A 14,694-nucleotide genomic window follows, 5' to 3' on the forward strand; every position below is an offset into this window, starting at 1 on the left:
ACCAATTTTCTTCTTCCAAAGGCGGGCAAAATTAACTTTTCAAAAAAAAGTGAATGCGTAAAGCAAGTGAGGCCACGAGGCCGTATAGATTAAGATTCACAGCTATACAGTGTCGTAGGCGTCATAGCAAACGACGGTGAAAAAAAAATGAGAAGAAAATCTACAGGAACAACTTTTCTTCTTTAGGGTTAAGAAAAAGTTAAAAACAGAGTGAGCACCCGTGGAACTAAACACAAGAGAGCCCACATGTGGCAGGTTAAAAATCACAGCTCTGTATTGTGGTAAGTGTCGTAAAGAATGACTGTGAAAACAATGAAATCTGTTGCGACTAAATTTCTTCTTGTACTAGTGGGCAAAGGCAAAGTTAGCATGCCTAAAAAAAAGGAGTGTGTATCTTTGGTACTGACCACAACGCCCCAGGTTAAAGAGTTACAACTCTACAGTGTCGTAGGCGCCTTAACAAAAGACAGCGAAAGGAATGATGATATCTGCGACTCCACCAGTGACCAATTTTCTTCTTTTACTGATGGGTAAAAGTTAAAAAGTCAAAAAAGAAAAGAAATTGCGTACTTTTGGTACTGACCACAAAGAGCCCACGTGTCCTCCGATTAAAAATCACAGCTCTACAGCTTCATAGGCGTCACAATAAACTACAGAGAAAGAACGAAAATAAAATCTACGGCTCTCCCAACAACCAATTTTCTTCTTTACTGGTGGGCAGGGGCAGCTCGAGCTCATCTGCTGCCCAGGTACAAAGCCTCATGTGCAGGCAGCTCCTACAAACGACCCTGGTGGGAGGCTGACAGGGCATTTATCAATCACGCAATCGAGAAATAATCTCTTGAAAACATAACATAGGTGGCAATTTTTCTCGAAGGTTAACCATCAATTTCCGCAATGGCGGTTACAATATGGATCAGGAAAATTTCAACAACCATTTAAAGGGTTAATGAATTCATTTCCTGCGCCCCTCCGACGTTCCAGAATTCTTCTTTTCGTCTTTATTTCACTGTTCCGGAAAAATTGATATTTGAGGGCACCAAAATGCGCACTTGCCCTTTGTGATGGAGTACGTCGTTTCTGGTATTAAGGTCCGAGGCCTTGACTGTTCCCCTGAAGTTTTCTCAACAATTTCGTCGTCAGACTATGGGTAAAAGCGTGTGGCGTCATCGGTGCAGTCTTAACACATGGGAGCCCACTCGGGCCTCAAGAGAAGAGGAGCTCACAAAAATGAGATATAGTTAAAATTTTCGAGGAGTATGCATGTAAATTTGCCTGGTAGGGCCTCAAAAATGTCAATTGGACCGTTGGCTCATGGGCGCTCTTGAGACGGCCCTGGACGTCATGTGAATTTTTACTATTGGAAATTTTTAAAATTTGGCGTCCCACTAAAGCTCAAGCTGACGCCCCTTACAACCTACTAAACCACACATGCCACCTCATCCATATTCCTCTGCGGAACTTCTAACGGATTGGTACATGTTGAAATGTGTGTGTGTGCAACTTAACGTGAAGTTTGTTTCTGTGTAATGCTTGTAATGAGTAGTGCCGCCATCTCTGCCATCAGTTTTTCTAACTATGAGTGACGTATAATGATGGACGTTGTAGGTCTGTTGCTCTCTTTGGCGAGACTTTTTAACGTGGAGATCGCCCCTCACAAACCTGCCACCCGGGTGCAACGCACCCCTTGCACCCTCGCTTAAGCCATCCCTGACGGTGGGCAAAGTGAACACATGTAAAAAACAAAAATGAGTGCGTATTTCTGGTACTGACCACAAGGGCGTCCAGGTTAAGAATCACAGCTCCCCAGCGTCGTAGGCGTTATAACAAACGACGGGAAAAAAATATAATCTGTGCCCCCCCCACCAGTGATCAGTTTTCTTCCTGTACTAGAGGACAAAGTTGGTATGTCAAAATAAAGGAGTGCGGAGTGCGTATTTTTTGTGATGGCCACGAGGCCCCCACTTTAAAAATCGCAGCCCCCCCCCCAGCGTCGTAGGCGGTATAACAAACGACGGGAAAAAAATAAAATCTGTGGCCCCCACCAGTGATCAGTTTTCTTCCTGTACTAGAGGGCAAAGTTGGTATGTCAAAATAAAGTAGTGCGGAATGCGTATTTTTGGTGATGGCCACGAGGCCCCAGTTTAAGAATCACAGCTGCCCCCAGAGTCGTAGGCGTTATAACAAACGAAGGGAAAAAATAAAATCTGTGGCCCCCCATCAGTGATCAGTTTTCTTCCTGTACTAGAGGGCCAAGTTGGTATGTCAAAATAAAGTAGTGCGGAATGCGTATTTTTGGTGATGGCCACGAAGCCCCAGTTTAAGAATCGCAGCTGCCCCCAGAGTCGTAGGCGTTATAACAAACGACGGGAAAAAATAAAATCTGTGGCCTCCCACCAGTGATCAGTTTTCTTCCTGTACTAGAGGGCAAAGCTGGTATGTCAAAATAAAGTAGTGCGGAATGCGTATTTTTGGTGATGGCCAGGAGGCCCCAATTTAAGTATCGCATCTTCCCTCCAGAGTCGTAGGCGTCATAACAAACGACGGGAAAAAGAAAAATGAAAAAAAAAAACCTCTGTGGCCCCCACCAGTGACCAATTTTTTTCTTTTATACCGGTGAGCAAAGTTAACATGTCAAAAAACATACCCGTGGTTATCGAAGTGAGACATCTTAAAGCCCAAAGACACACACAAGATGGAAGGCAAAAGAAAAATGAATAAGAAAAACGGTACGGAATCTCCCACTAACGAAGAAACGAAAATAAAAACACCAAATATATTGACCTGAAGGTCACCGTAGGAGACGGTCATTGTAATTCTCCCAGTTGTTATTTTCTTTTAGAAAATTTAAATATGGCGATGGGTGGAGCCTAGTTGTATGTCAGTCACACCCCGTCGCGAATCAACATCCAGTCTCAGTGTTGTACTACTATTATAGAAGAGGCCTAGGCCTATACAGTTCTTGTTTTGTTCGGCCTCATCATCAGCCAAGCGTTCACTGAGACTGGTTCTGTGTGTGTCCATTTTTTTTTTTATTATTTATTTATTTTATTTTTATTTTTTTTTGGTTAAATCATATTATTCTGTCTGTCTCTTCTTCATTTCTAGTTCGGCCTCGATCGCTATAACAGTCTCGACACTTTATGTAAGCATGACCAGTTAAACTAGCTCTAGGAGATATACGCCACTGCTTGTGTTGTCTCCATTTTTTGTTGGCGGGTTTTTGTTTTTGATTTCTTGCTTCTGATTGGACTCTTCTAGAGGGACATTTTCGACAACGAGAAGTGAGGAAGAAAAGAGGGTCCCATCATCATCATCACCATCCAAAAGTGAGTTTGTCACCCTTATGTAATATTGTGTGTGTGTGTGTGTGTGTGTGTGTGTTATGTGCTGCAGTCCTTGTTGTTAAAAAGAAGTGTGTAGGTTTTTATTTTTCCCCCCCTCGAAAAAAATGAGGAGGAAACGGGCTTATATACAGTAGGGTAAAAATTAGGAACCCTTTTTTTTGTTTTTTAATGAACGGGCCCGATTTCCCCATCGGTGAGCTCATGGCCTTCACATGGCCCCTACAATGGGATTTTTTGTGGGTCTCTATCCCTTAGAGGGGGGGGGGTATAGAAGAGGAGGTTCCTATACCTCCTCTAAGTCCTACCCAGACTTTACGGGCCTCTACACAGTAAGCCATGGCCCCCACATCCTGGAGTAGGGTCCCTAGCTTGGGATTTTTTGCGGGCTCCCCGACCAGACTTTCACGGGGCCCCTTTATGATGAGTTTATATCGTGAAAAAGCAAAAAAAATTGTGAAAATTGTCCCGGGCGCCAGGGCTGGAGCCTTGTCAGCCCACCCCTTGTGGGGGGGGGGGCATGCATTAAGCATACAGTTGAATTCATTGATTCTCACAAAAAATGACAAAAATGTCCTGGGAACCCGGGCTGGAGTCTTGTCAGCCCAACCCCGTTCTTATGGACGCCCATGGGTAAGTAAGTGGGGGCGTTTTCCTTTGGATTACAGTGATGTCTCAATGAGTGGGCCAAAGAGTTAAAAATGAAAAAAGGAGTAAAAAAAATTGTTAAAGGCTTTCATTGATTCTGTACAGTTATTTTCTCTCATTAGTTTTTTCCAAGTTTCTCTTTCATTTCACTTGTTCTGAAATTTCATCATATACAAATTTTTAATAGCTCTGAAATTATTTCTAATTAATTATTTCTAATAATCTTATTTTTGAATCATTTTTTCCTCATTACTTTTCAGTCATTCCTTTCATTGATTCTGGAATTAATGAAAGTGATTTATTCCGAATTTTTGTTAATTCCAAATTTTTATTGGCTCTAAAATTATTTCTCTCATTACTTTTCAGTCGTTCCTTTCATTAAATCTGGAATTATTTTTTTCATTTATTCCGAATTTCCATTAACAGCACTAAATTTTTATTGGCTCAAAAAATAGTTTTACTAATTAATTCTGAAATTATTTCCCTCATTACTTTTGACTTATTCCTTATATTGATTCTAAAATTATTTCTCTCATTATTCCCAGAATTATTTTCTCTTATTATATCCAGAAGTGTTTCTTTTATTTATCCGAAATTTCCATTAAACAGTACTACATTTTCATTGGCTCTGAAATTATTTCTCTCATTATTTCCAGAATTATTTTTTTTAAATTTATTTTGAATTTTCATTAATGTTAAATTTTTATTGGCTATAAAACAGTGATTCTTAACGTTTTTTTCTTCCCTCACCCCCCAGTGCAATGCGACTTTACCTTCCGCACCCCCTTGGATAATGAGTTTTTTTGTTCATCTGTTAGAAAATTCAAATTTTTTCTTCTGTGATTAATGACATTATAAATCCATTAATTAATTTCTATGAATTATTTTACATATTATTTAACGCCCTTTTCGGTTAGGGTTAATATGCAATTTTAACTCTATTTTATTTTTGAAAATTAATTCAAAAACGAAACCAAGAATGAAATTACTATTTTTTTAGTGTTTTCTGAGATTTGAAAAAAAACCCCAAAAAATTCAAGAAAAGATTCATTGAATAGTTCTTCACTTATTGATTCCAGCCGCAACACAACTGTAAATCAATTTACTTTGATACTTGACTAAATTTTTTGACGTTTTCTCTGAGTCACGTTCACGACATTAGGTTCCCGTTCAAATGTTACGTCAGCAAATTTTTGGCCATTTCTGACCCCCCCCCCCGCCTCCTTGCAGGAAAAGTCAGCCAAACTCTGACCCCCCCCCCATCAGCAAAATTTCGTCAGCTCTACTCCCTTCTTCCTAACGCACATCGGTGGGATCACAGACATGCGCAGGATGTGGGGGGGGGGGGGGGGGGCTCAAACGATAAAAAACAACAACTTATTTTTTAATGCAAAAATTTTTATTTTTTATTTTTTTTAAATTAAAATTGTGGAAGAAAATACTTTTATATGTTATTATAATCAAATTCTGTAAATTTCAATGCTATTTGAAGGCTAAAAACTCAAAATTTCTTTTTAAGAAATTCATTGTGACTCTAAGCCATATATGGTAAACCCTTCGCAGCGGCCCTGGGGGTTATCTGATGTGGTCTACCCCCCTCACAAACCTAAGTTTGTAAAAATGAACTAAGCAGCACATTTACAGATCGCTTAAGTGACCCGTGGCACAATTCCAGAGCATTTAAGTGGCCCGTGGCACATTTTCAGATCACTAAAGTAGGCCTCAAAGATCACTTAAGTAACTCGTGACACAGTTCCAGAACACTTAAACGATCCGTGGCACATTTAGAGATCCCTTGAGTGACATGTGGCACAGTTTTAGAGCACTTAAGCGGCCCCCAATGCGATTCTACAGGGTGGTTGATGACGTAACCATCATCCAAACCCCACCCCCTTTTTATCAGAAGTCAGCAAATCGGAACCCCCCCCCCCATCGATGCGACGTAATACTTGAATGACCCCTTATCTCCCCCCTTAAGTCTAAGCACAACATACTAATAACACTAGGTGCCAATGTAAGCAAACCAAGAAATCGTTTCGTTCAGGTGACTTCAACCTTTAAGATACCTCAGGCCAAATTGAAATTGCTCACGGAGCTCGCGGGCCACCAACTCATACTGAAGTATTTATAATTCTAAAAAGAATCCACACTGATTTTTTTTTTACGAGGGATTACTCATGTAATTTACAGTGACATCTTAATATAAGGGGGGGGGGAACCAATGGGGTCCCAAGTTTTATTGAGGTAAAAATAATTGAAGACTCCTGTTTATTCCGAAATTGTTTATTATTATTTATTTTAATATTACTATTTATTTGATTATTATTATTATTAATTCTTTTGATTATCAATTTGATCACCTCTGAAAAGCACTTTTCTCCTCAGTTCTGGAAACGTTTTTGATTAATTTAATTAATTATGATTAATTTTAATCTGAAATCACTTTAAATGATTCTTCAATTATTTATATCAATAACTCCGACATTATTTTCTTCTCAATATATCTTGAAATCACTTCTTTCAATAATTATACAATTATACATTTATTAATTGTGAAATAATTCCTATATCACAAATTACGAAATTATTTCTCTTGTTGATTAGAGTCTTTTTCATTAATTCTGAAATTAATTCCTTCAAAAAAATTCTGAACTATCATAAGTTTATTTATTTATTTTTTATTATTATTAATATACAATGTTAATGAAAATAGTACATTTGATTAATGAAAACCACCAAGGAGACACCTAGGTCCCATACTGGCCGTTACAATGAAGTTAATTTATAAACACTACAATTGTCATACAATATAAAATATAATTACAACGTTTAGTAATTTTGGAGAGAAAAAAAAATCGTGAAAAAATGAAAAAAATCAAAATATATACACACACATATATAATGCATAAGATATTATGTATAATAGAATATAATGATGCAACGAGCGTGGGGGGGGGGTGTCTTATTACTTACATAAAAAAAAATCGATGTAATATGATTTGAAATAATACAGCAGAGTTGACAGCAAGGGGATTTTAAATGAGAACTTAACCAGTGTTGGAGTGAGAAGTCAATCTTTAGCAAAGAAGGGAGTGCGAATTTGAGAACGAAATCAAAAGTAATTTTCAATATTGACTATTTGAAATAAGTATTATTTAAGAAGTTTTTTGAAAATCGATAATGCGGATGACTGTATGAGATCATTTGAAAGGCTATCACAAAATTTAGGAATGAGGAACTTCTAAAATATTTTTGAGAATATTTTTATGAACTAAAGGCAGAGGTATATGAAATTATGTCTATTGGATGTTCGTGACGAATTCAAAGGTAAAGCGAACTGTTTTTTTCTTGATTATAAAAAGTATGGATCTAAAAGAATATAAATTCCTTAAGGGTAGGATATTTAGGTGTAGAAAAAGTTCATTTGAAGGAGTGATGTAATTTCCCATCAAAACTCTAACAGCTTTTTTTGTAAGGAAATTAAGGGAGCGATAGTGGTAAGATAATCACTACCCCAGAGTGGCAGACCATAAAGTAAGTGTGATTGGAACATTGAATGATAAAATAGGTTAACAACAAAGATTGGTTTAAATATATATGGTTTCAGACTGTATAATTTGTAAGTAATGAAACGGAGTTTCGCTTTTAAATAATTACAATGTGAGAGCCATTTTAAGTTTTGATCAATATATATATATACCAAGGTATTTTATGGTGGATATTTGCTCTAGACGTTGACAGTTACATGAGTTATAGATAGTACAAACTGGTTCATGAAAAATTATGTCGCAGGCAATAGGTGGAATACTTTGTAAGGAAAAGTTGATAAATTTACTTTTGGAGACATTGATTACGAGATCATTAGTATTAGGTCATCATGTTATTAGGTCAGTATTTATATTGTTGATGAGTGTTGGGAGGTCATCTTCTGAATAAAGTATAACAGTATCATCAGCAAATGTGATGATTTTACCTTTAATATTTAAAATACAGAGATCATTGATAAAAATTGTAAATAATAATGGACCTAAATTAGATCCCTGTGGGACTCCTCTGATTATCTCCATGGCGTTACTTAAATAATTATTGCATTTGACTTTTTGAGTTCTGTTGGTGAGATAAGACTTGAGAAAATTGAAAGCATTGCCCTTATTCCATAGGAATACAGTTTTGAGAACAATATTTTATGATTTACACTGTCAAATGCTTTTCTTACGTCAAGAAAAATGGCTATTGTATTTGGAATTATTTAATTATTGTGTATTTAATTATTGGAATTATTTAATTATTGTGTATTTAATTATTGGAATTATTTAATTATTGTGTATTTAATTATTGGAATTATTTAATTATTTCTTCCATTAATTCTGGAATTATTTCATTATGCGATCTCTAAATTCTGTAATTATGCAGTATACTTTTTGGATGCTGAACTCTGACCCTCGAAATAATTACATAAAATCATGTTTCAAAAAAGTGTTTTTGGCTACGGGTCCCCCCCCCCCCCAACTCCTTACGCGGCGAATTTAATGTTTCAAATGCACAGCATTACTGTTGCATCTGGAAAGTGTATCTCATAGTTCTAAATACAGCAGTACAGATTTCAGCGGTCTGCGCTCTTCAACGAATTTTTTTTTTCTTTCTGTAATTTAATCGTTTTTCAATGAAAAACAGTTATTTTCTCAAAATAGTTAGCGGGCCACGGCAAAAAACTCCGAGGACCATATTTAGCCCGCGGGGCCATGCGTTGAAGACCCATGGTTTAAGTAAGTAATGGTATTTTTTCCCTCAACCGAAATGGGGAAAAAAGTGCAGTGCGATCACTAATCGAAAAAATACTTTCACGACGAAAATTTTGCATGACATATTTCTGCAGGCGAAAGCCAAGGTGTCGAGATATTGGTATGATTCATATTACTATTTTAAAAATTGAAAATTTAATTTCTATCATCAGTTCAATTTCCCTGAATAATCAGTCAACACGTTGTAATATTTTTATCCCCCATCTCGCACCCCCGGTTAAGAACCACTGCTGTAAAATTATTACACGGTCTCCATAAAAAAATTCTGCTTTACCATTTTTTCCCTGACGAAAATTCAAAAATTTCCCTGGCTTCCCTGGTCAAAATTCTGGAAGAAAGAAATATGATTAAAAAATCTTGGCATTTTCTAAATTTTGAATTTTTGTTTTCTTTTTCCTTCCGCAGAATTTATCCCTGACGTTTATCAAATATTTGCATATAGTGAGTGACTTCTCACTTATGCATGGCCCTCACAAAGCATGGGCTGACAAGGCTGTAGCCCTGGGGCCCGGGATGTTTTTCACAATTTTTTTGCTTTTTCACGCTATAAATTCATCATAAAGGGGCCCGTGAAAGTGTGGTCGGGGGGCCAGCAAAAGATCCCAGCCTAGGGGCCCTGCTTCAGGATGTGGGGGCCATGAACTTATGCACCTGTGCAGGGGAACGAGGATAAAAAAACGACACATAAGTTAGAGAAGCGAAAAATGTAAAATTAAAGAAAAATACAATTTTTTACAAGATAAGACACAAGTACATTAAAATGTCGGTATGAATTGGTAATGTCCTACCTCATCACCTTCAAAGAAAAAAAAATGTCTCTTTTTGGCGAACAATCTTTAATGAAATTAAGCAAATGAGATTTCCAATGGTTCCCCACTAACAACAGTCAAATTTCGATAATTCGAATGTGCAGCAGCTGACAAAAAAAAATTCGAGTTATCGCTAGTTCGACATATCGATAACTCTGATCTCAGAATGGGTAAAAGAAACATTTATTAAAATAATAGCACTATTTACAAATATCGTATTAGTAAAGCATGCCATACTACTGGAGATGAAGAAATTCGAAAAGATAAGTTACTCTAATTTAATCATATTTAATTATTGAACGAAAATATTTAGAAATAAACTAGACGTACATGTTGTGTATTACGGAAACGGACGCATGCGCGATACTCGTATAAATGAAACAAATCATAAATGAAGTTTATACAAGATTACTGTGCTAAATTCTATTACACTGATTGCTAAATTCTATTACACTGATTGCTAAATTCTATTACACTGATTGCTAAATTCTATTACACTGATTGCTAAATTCTATTACACTGATTGCTAAATTCTATTACACTGATTGCTAAATTCTATTACACTGATTGCTAAATTCTATTACACTGATTGCTAAATTCTATTACACTGATTGCTAAATTCTATTACACTGATTGCTAAATTCTATTGCTAAATGCTGAATTCTATCTCTCAACTAAATGCTATTTTTTAAATTTCCTCTCATTCCCAAAAATTTCGACTTAAAGGAAGGAAACTTCGAGTTAAGGGAAAATTTTAACACTAAAATGCTAAAAACGTTCTGGGGCCGAGTGAAAACTTCGGCTTCAACAGATATATCGGAGTTCGAGTTATCGCGAATTGATTGCATGTTACACATCTGTTCAATGATTGCACTTTCACCGCCCATGATACCAGTTGATAACTCAAACCTTTTTATAAATTTTTCAATTCATCCGCACGATGCAGAAAAAGTTCTCAATTTCTAATGCCAGCGACAATTCATTTATCATCATGATTGCAAGGCAATTTTTGAATTGAAATCCCTTTCAGCATAAATCCAGAGTTGTTTTAAAATGATTTTCCATCGATTTTTTCTTTTCGATGTCGAAGGTTTATTTCTTTTAAACTCTTTTATCATGTTCATTTTGAATGAAATCAATCCCATCTTTCGTTTACCCATTTTTAAATGTAACTAAGCTAATTCACAGCTAATGGCCGCTGTGGTGATCGAGTGGTCATAGTGATGGACTCGCATCGTGAGAACCCGGGTTCGAACCCAACAGTGGTGGTCGGCTGAAGTTTGTTTTCTATGGTTCCCAACTTCGAGGTGCAAATACGAGCCGATCCCGTTAAAAAGTCTAGCAACAGGCTTATAAACGGCACAAATATATTCCATCATTATACACTGGCGTAAGAAATTAAGAGAATTTACAGACTTGGTCGATTATCTCTAGAACTACTGTACCGATTTTAATGAAATTTGATATGTACATACATTGATACAATACAAAACAAATAACTATTCAATAATTGTAATACACACGCATGATCGTGCGTAACACTCGTTGGAGTCGGAAGGTATGAAACAGCGGTTGCAGAATAAACAAAAAAATGGGTTAATAGATGGGTTAATAGGGGGTATGGTTCCCTCCTACAGATATACAGGTCTCGCAGCGTGATTTCATACTTGAAATAAGGCAGTTTATCATTTCCTGTGGCAATTGGTCCCACTCGTTCAGCAACGCTGTTTTCATTCCCTGGATGGTTCCTGGAGAGGAGGGGGGGGGGGTTGCGAGTTGTAATTGCCCTCCCCAGAGCGTCCCTGACATGCTCTATAGGGTTAAGGTTATCTGGCTGGCCAATCCATCCGGCGAGTATCCTCACTCTCTAGAAAATCGTCGAGCAGAAGAGCTCTATGTGGCCTCGCGTTATCGTCCATTAAAATGAACTCAGGGCAAACTGCACCCCTGGAAAGGCGAACACAGGGCTCCAAGACCTCATCCCTATACCTCACACCAGTTACAGTGCCTCTTTCAAAGGCATGGAGAGGTGTGCGGCCATCCAACATGATGCCTGCCCAAACCATTAAACCTCCTCCGCCATAATGGTCGATTTCGCGGACATTGGAGGGTAGGTAGCGGGTCCCTGGTTCTCTCCATATGAACGTACGGCGAGAATCGGTGCTTAGGCTGAACCGGGACTCCTCAGTGAAGAGAACGGTCGCCCATTGATCCATACTCCAATCTCTATGCTCTCTGCACCATGATAAACGGATTCTCCTGTCCGTAGAAGTGAGCGGGACCCTCCCCTCTCCCGCCCCCGTCATCAAAAGTCCGCAAAACGGAACCCCCCTTCCCCCCATCCCCATCGATGCTGACGAAAAAAACTTGAATGACCCCAGAGACGTATTAAAGAAAGATTACTGTATTACTCCCTGTGATTTTTGCCAAACATTTTACATTTTCCCTGATTTTTCCGACTTTTCGGGTCACTAGGAGAACTCTGTACTTTTTCTCACTAATATTCTGGAGTCATTTCTTTCATTTATTCCGAATTTTTATATTGGCTCTATAAAGTTATTTTTCTCATTATAATTCCCAGAATTACTTCTCTCCTTACAATTGCTTTAATTACTTCATCATATATACAATTACAGGTTCTTTTCAATTACTTTATTAATTTATTTTACAATTATTTAGTTTCTCTTTCGTTTATTATGAATTTTTAACCAATTCCAAGAATAACTATAAGGTCTGAAATTATTTCTCATTAAATAAAAATTTTCTCTCTCTCTTTAATTCTGGAATAATTTCTTCCGCCATCATGAATTTTCATTAATTTTTGTTGAGGTGAGGGGTGTGCATTTTTGTGTGCATTAAATACTAAGTTTTTATTGGCTGTGTATATCAAATTATTTCTCTCATTAATTCTGTAATTATGACATGAATGTCGCTCTCCACTTGTTAATACAAGATATACAGAAGACTGGATGTTGTGAAGATATTTATTATTTCAGATGTTAATTTTTTAAGGAAGGAAAAAACTCATCTCTGCCTCTACCGGGAGTCGAACCCGGGTCCCTCGATTTGCCGGACGAGTGCCCTGCGAAGGGAAATCTCTATCTCCTCTGTAGCTTAGTGGTTCAGAGCACTCGTCCGGCAAATCGAGGGACCCGGGTTCGACTCCCGGTAGAGGCAGAGATGAGTTTTTTCCTAGATTAAAAAATTAACATCTCAAATAATAAATATCTTCACAACATCCAGTCTTCTGTATATCTTGAATTCTGTAATTATTTCTTTAATTTATCCGTAATAAGCATCAATTATAAATTTTTATTGGTGCTGAAGGGGGAAAAGAAAGGAACAAAAGAGGGTCTCCAAAAGTTTTATTTTTTAAGAATAATTCATAAGCATTTATTTTAAATTCGAATTCGGCTCATGGGTCGCAAAGTTGATCGGGTTGTTGTTGATTTTGGGTTAAACTCCCCCGAAGTAGTTTTGAGGCTTTTTGTCCACGTTAAAATGTATGAAAATCCTTATGTACTTAACTCTTTGAGAGGCATTGATGAGACATCTCTCCTCCTTGAAAGACTCTTATTTTAGCATTGACAAGCCCAGATATTTTATAAAGTTGATTTCTCAATGGGACGCTTTTTCCTTTTTATCCTTTGGTTTGCACCAGATGAAAATCAGAGAGAAGAAAGCCTACTTCATTAAAAGAGATATGGCATTTTGAGGGGGGGGGGGGTTTTCGTGGTTTCTGCTGTGCCGCCCAAAGAGTCAAGGGGCCGTTCAAATATTTCGACATTTCCGACCCCAACCCCCTTTCCCAGCAAAAATTTCATCAGCTCTGCCCCTACCTCCTAACGCATATTGGGAGCAGAGACGTAAGCGGGGAGGGGGGCGTAGGGGGCTCATGTCATCTCTCCTTCTCCCAGACGATCAAAAATTTATTTTTTGATGCAAAAAAATTTTTTTTTTTTAATTAAAATTTCGGAAGAAAACAGTTTTATATGTTACTAGCTATAATACCCGGCGTTGCCCGGGTTTTCTTCAATGAGGCTTTTTTGGATCACGTGATATCTCCCTTTCTTTGAGGGACATGCAAACCGTGTCTAAGTTCACCAATATGGCGACTTCCTGCGCGACTCATGAAAGAAACAAATCTAGATTCAAAGAAACGTAGAAATTAATATATATATATTTGTTTTCCTTTTTTAAGGTGCGCTAGGTATTTCGATTCCTCCCCCCCCCCCCTCTCCTTTTTGAACTTCAAGTTATCCATCTCTGCCGGTTTCTGCTTCAAAAAAGGCTTAATTAAAGCTGTGGAATTTTTTCTATGTACTTTTTACGGGCCCATAATTAATTTCAAAACATCCTAAACTATATGAATTTATGCAGTTCAATATTAAAAGACAATACGGAGACATTAATTTTCATGCTTGAGAAGATATAAATAAAAAGTTGAAATCAATGTTATTGCATGGATATCCAATTCAAAAGTATAGGTCCGGATAATTACTTCATATTTAATCTCCTGGACTTCGTATATCTCTAAGCGAACTCGGTATTTCAAAAATCGAGTATTTAATACAATTTTTAAAATTATTAATGTGTGTGTGTGTGCGTGACAGAAAACCCCACCAAATTTCCGCATTTCTACAGTAAAATCGGCAATTTTAACACTGATTTCTATGAGGATTACCCTTTTCCTGACCCTCAAAGCGATGCTGATAATGATTGTGACGTCATTCAAAAAACCTCATTACTGGTACAATTGAAAATGTGGCAAACCATTATATGCCGCGGTACAAGGCATAAATATTATACATATACTGACAGCGTTGAAGAAGTGACAAACCGTTGTAAAGGCATAAACACGTCTTAAACTCATGACTAGGGAACCACGGTAACCAAAGTAAACGTTCCGAAAGTGATTGTTGAGGCCCAGAAACCATTGCTGCCCTACGGTTTTTTGCCCATTTGGGGCATTTGACCTGCTCTGACGAAATTTTAAAGTAGCCTATCGTTTAATATTATTTGGTATCGTTTATCCCATTTGGTATATATATGCAAAATTTGGCGACGATCGATCTAAAATTGTAGATTTGT

General features: G+C 37.3%; 1 protein-coding gene across 2 annotated transcripts in view; it reads left to right on the forward strand.

The window, feature by feature from the left end:
* Positions 1–3,063: 3,063 nt before the first annotated feature.
* LOC149089131 (uncharacterized) overlaps positions 3,064–14,694 on the forward strand; it is a 60,848-nt gene continuing 49,217 nt past the window's right edge. The window contains exons 1-2 of one of the 2 annotated variants that reach the window (XM_089237364.1): positions 3,064–3,145; positions 3,262–3,329. The gene's annotated coding sequence lies outside the window, so the exon portion shown is untranslated. Of the gene's footprint in view, positions 3,330–14,694 lie in introns of both variants that reach the window. The other variant, XM_089237360.1, reaches the window with a different exon arrangement.

The sequence above is a fragment of the Pholcus phalangioides genome, unplaced genomic scaffold, assembly GCF_987345545.1.
Source record: "Pholcus phalangioides strain wild (caught in Gottingen) unplaced genomic scaffold, Ppha-v1.0 ptg000002l_1, whole genome shotgun sequence".
Classification (NCBI taxonomy): domain Eukaryota; kingdom Metazoa; phylum Arthropoda; class Arachnida; order Araneae; family Pholcidae; genus Pholcus; species Pholcus phalangioides.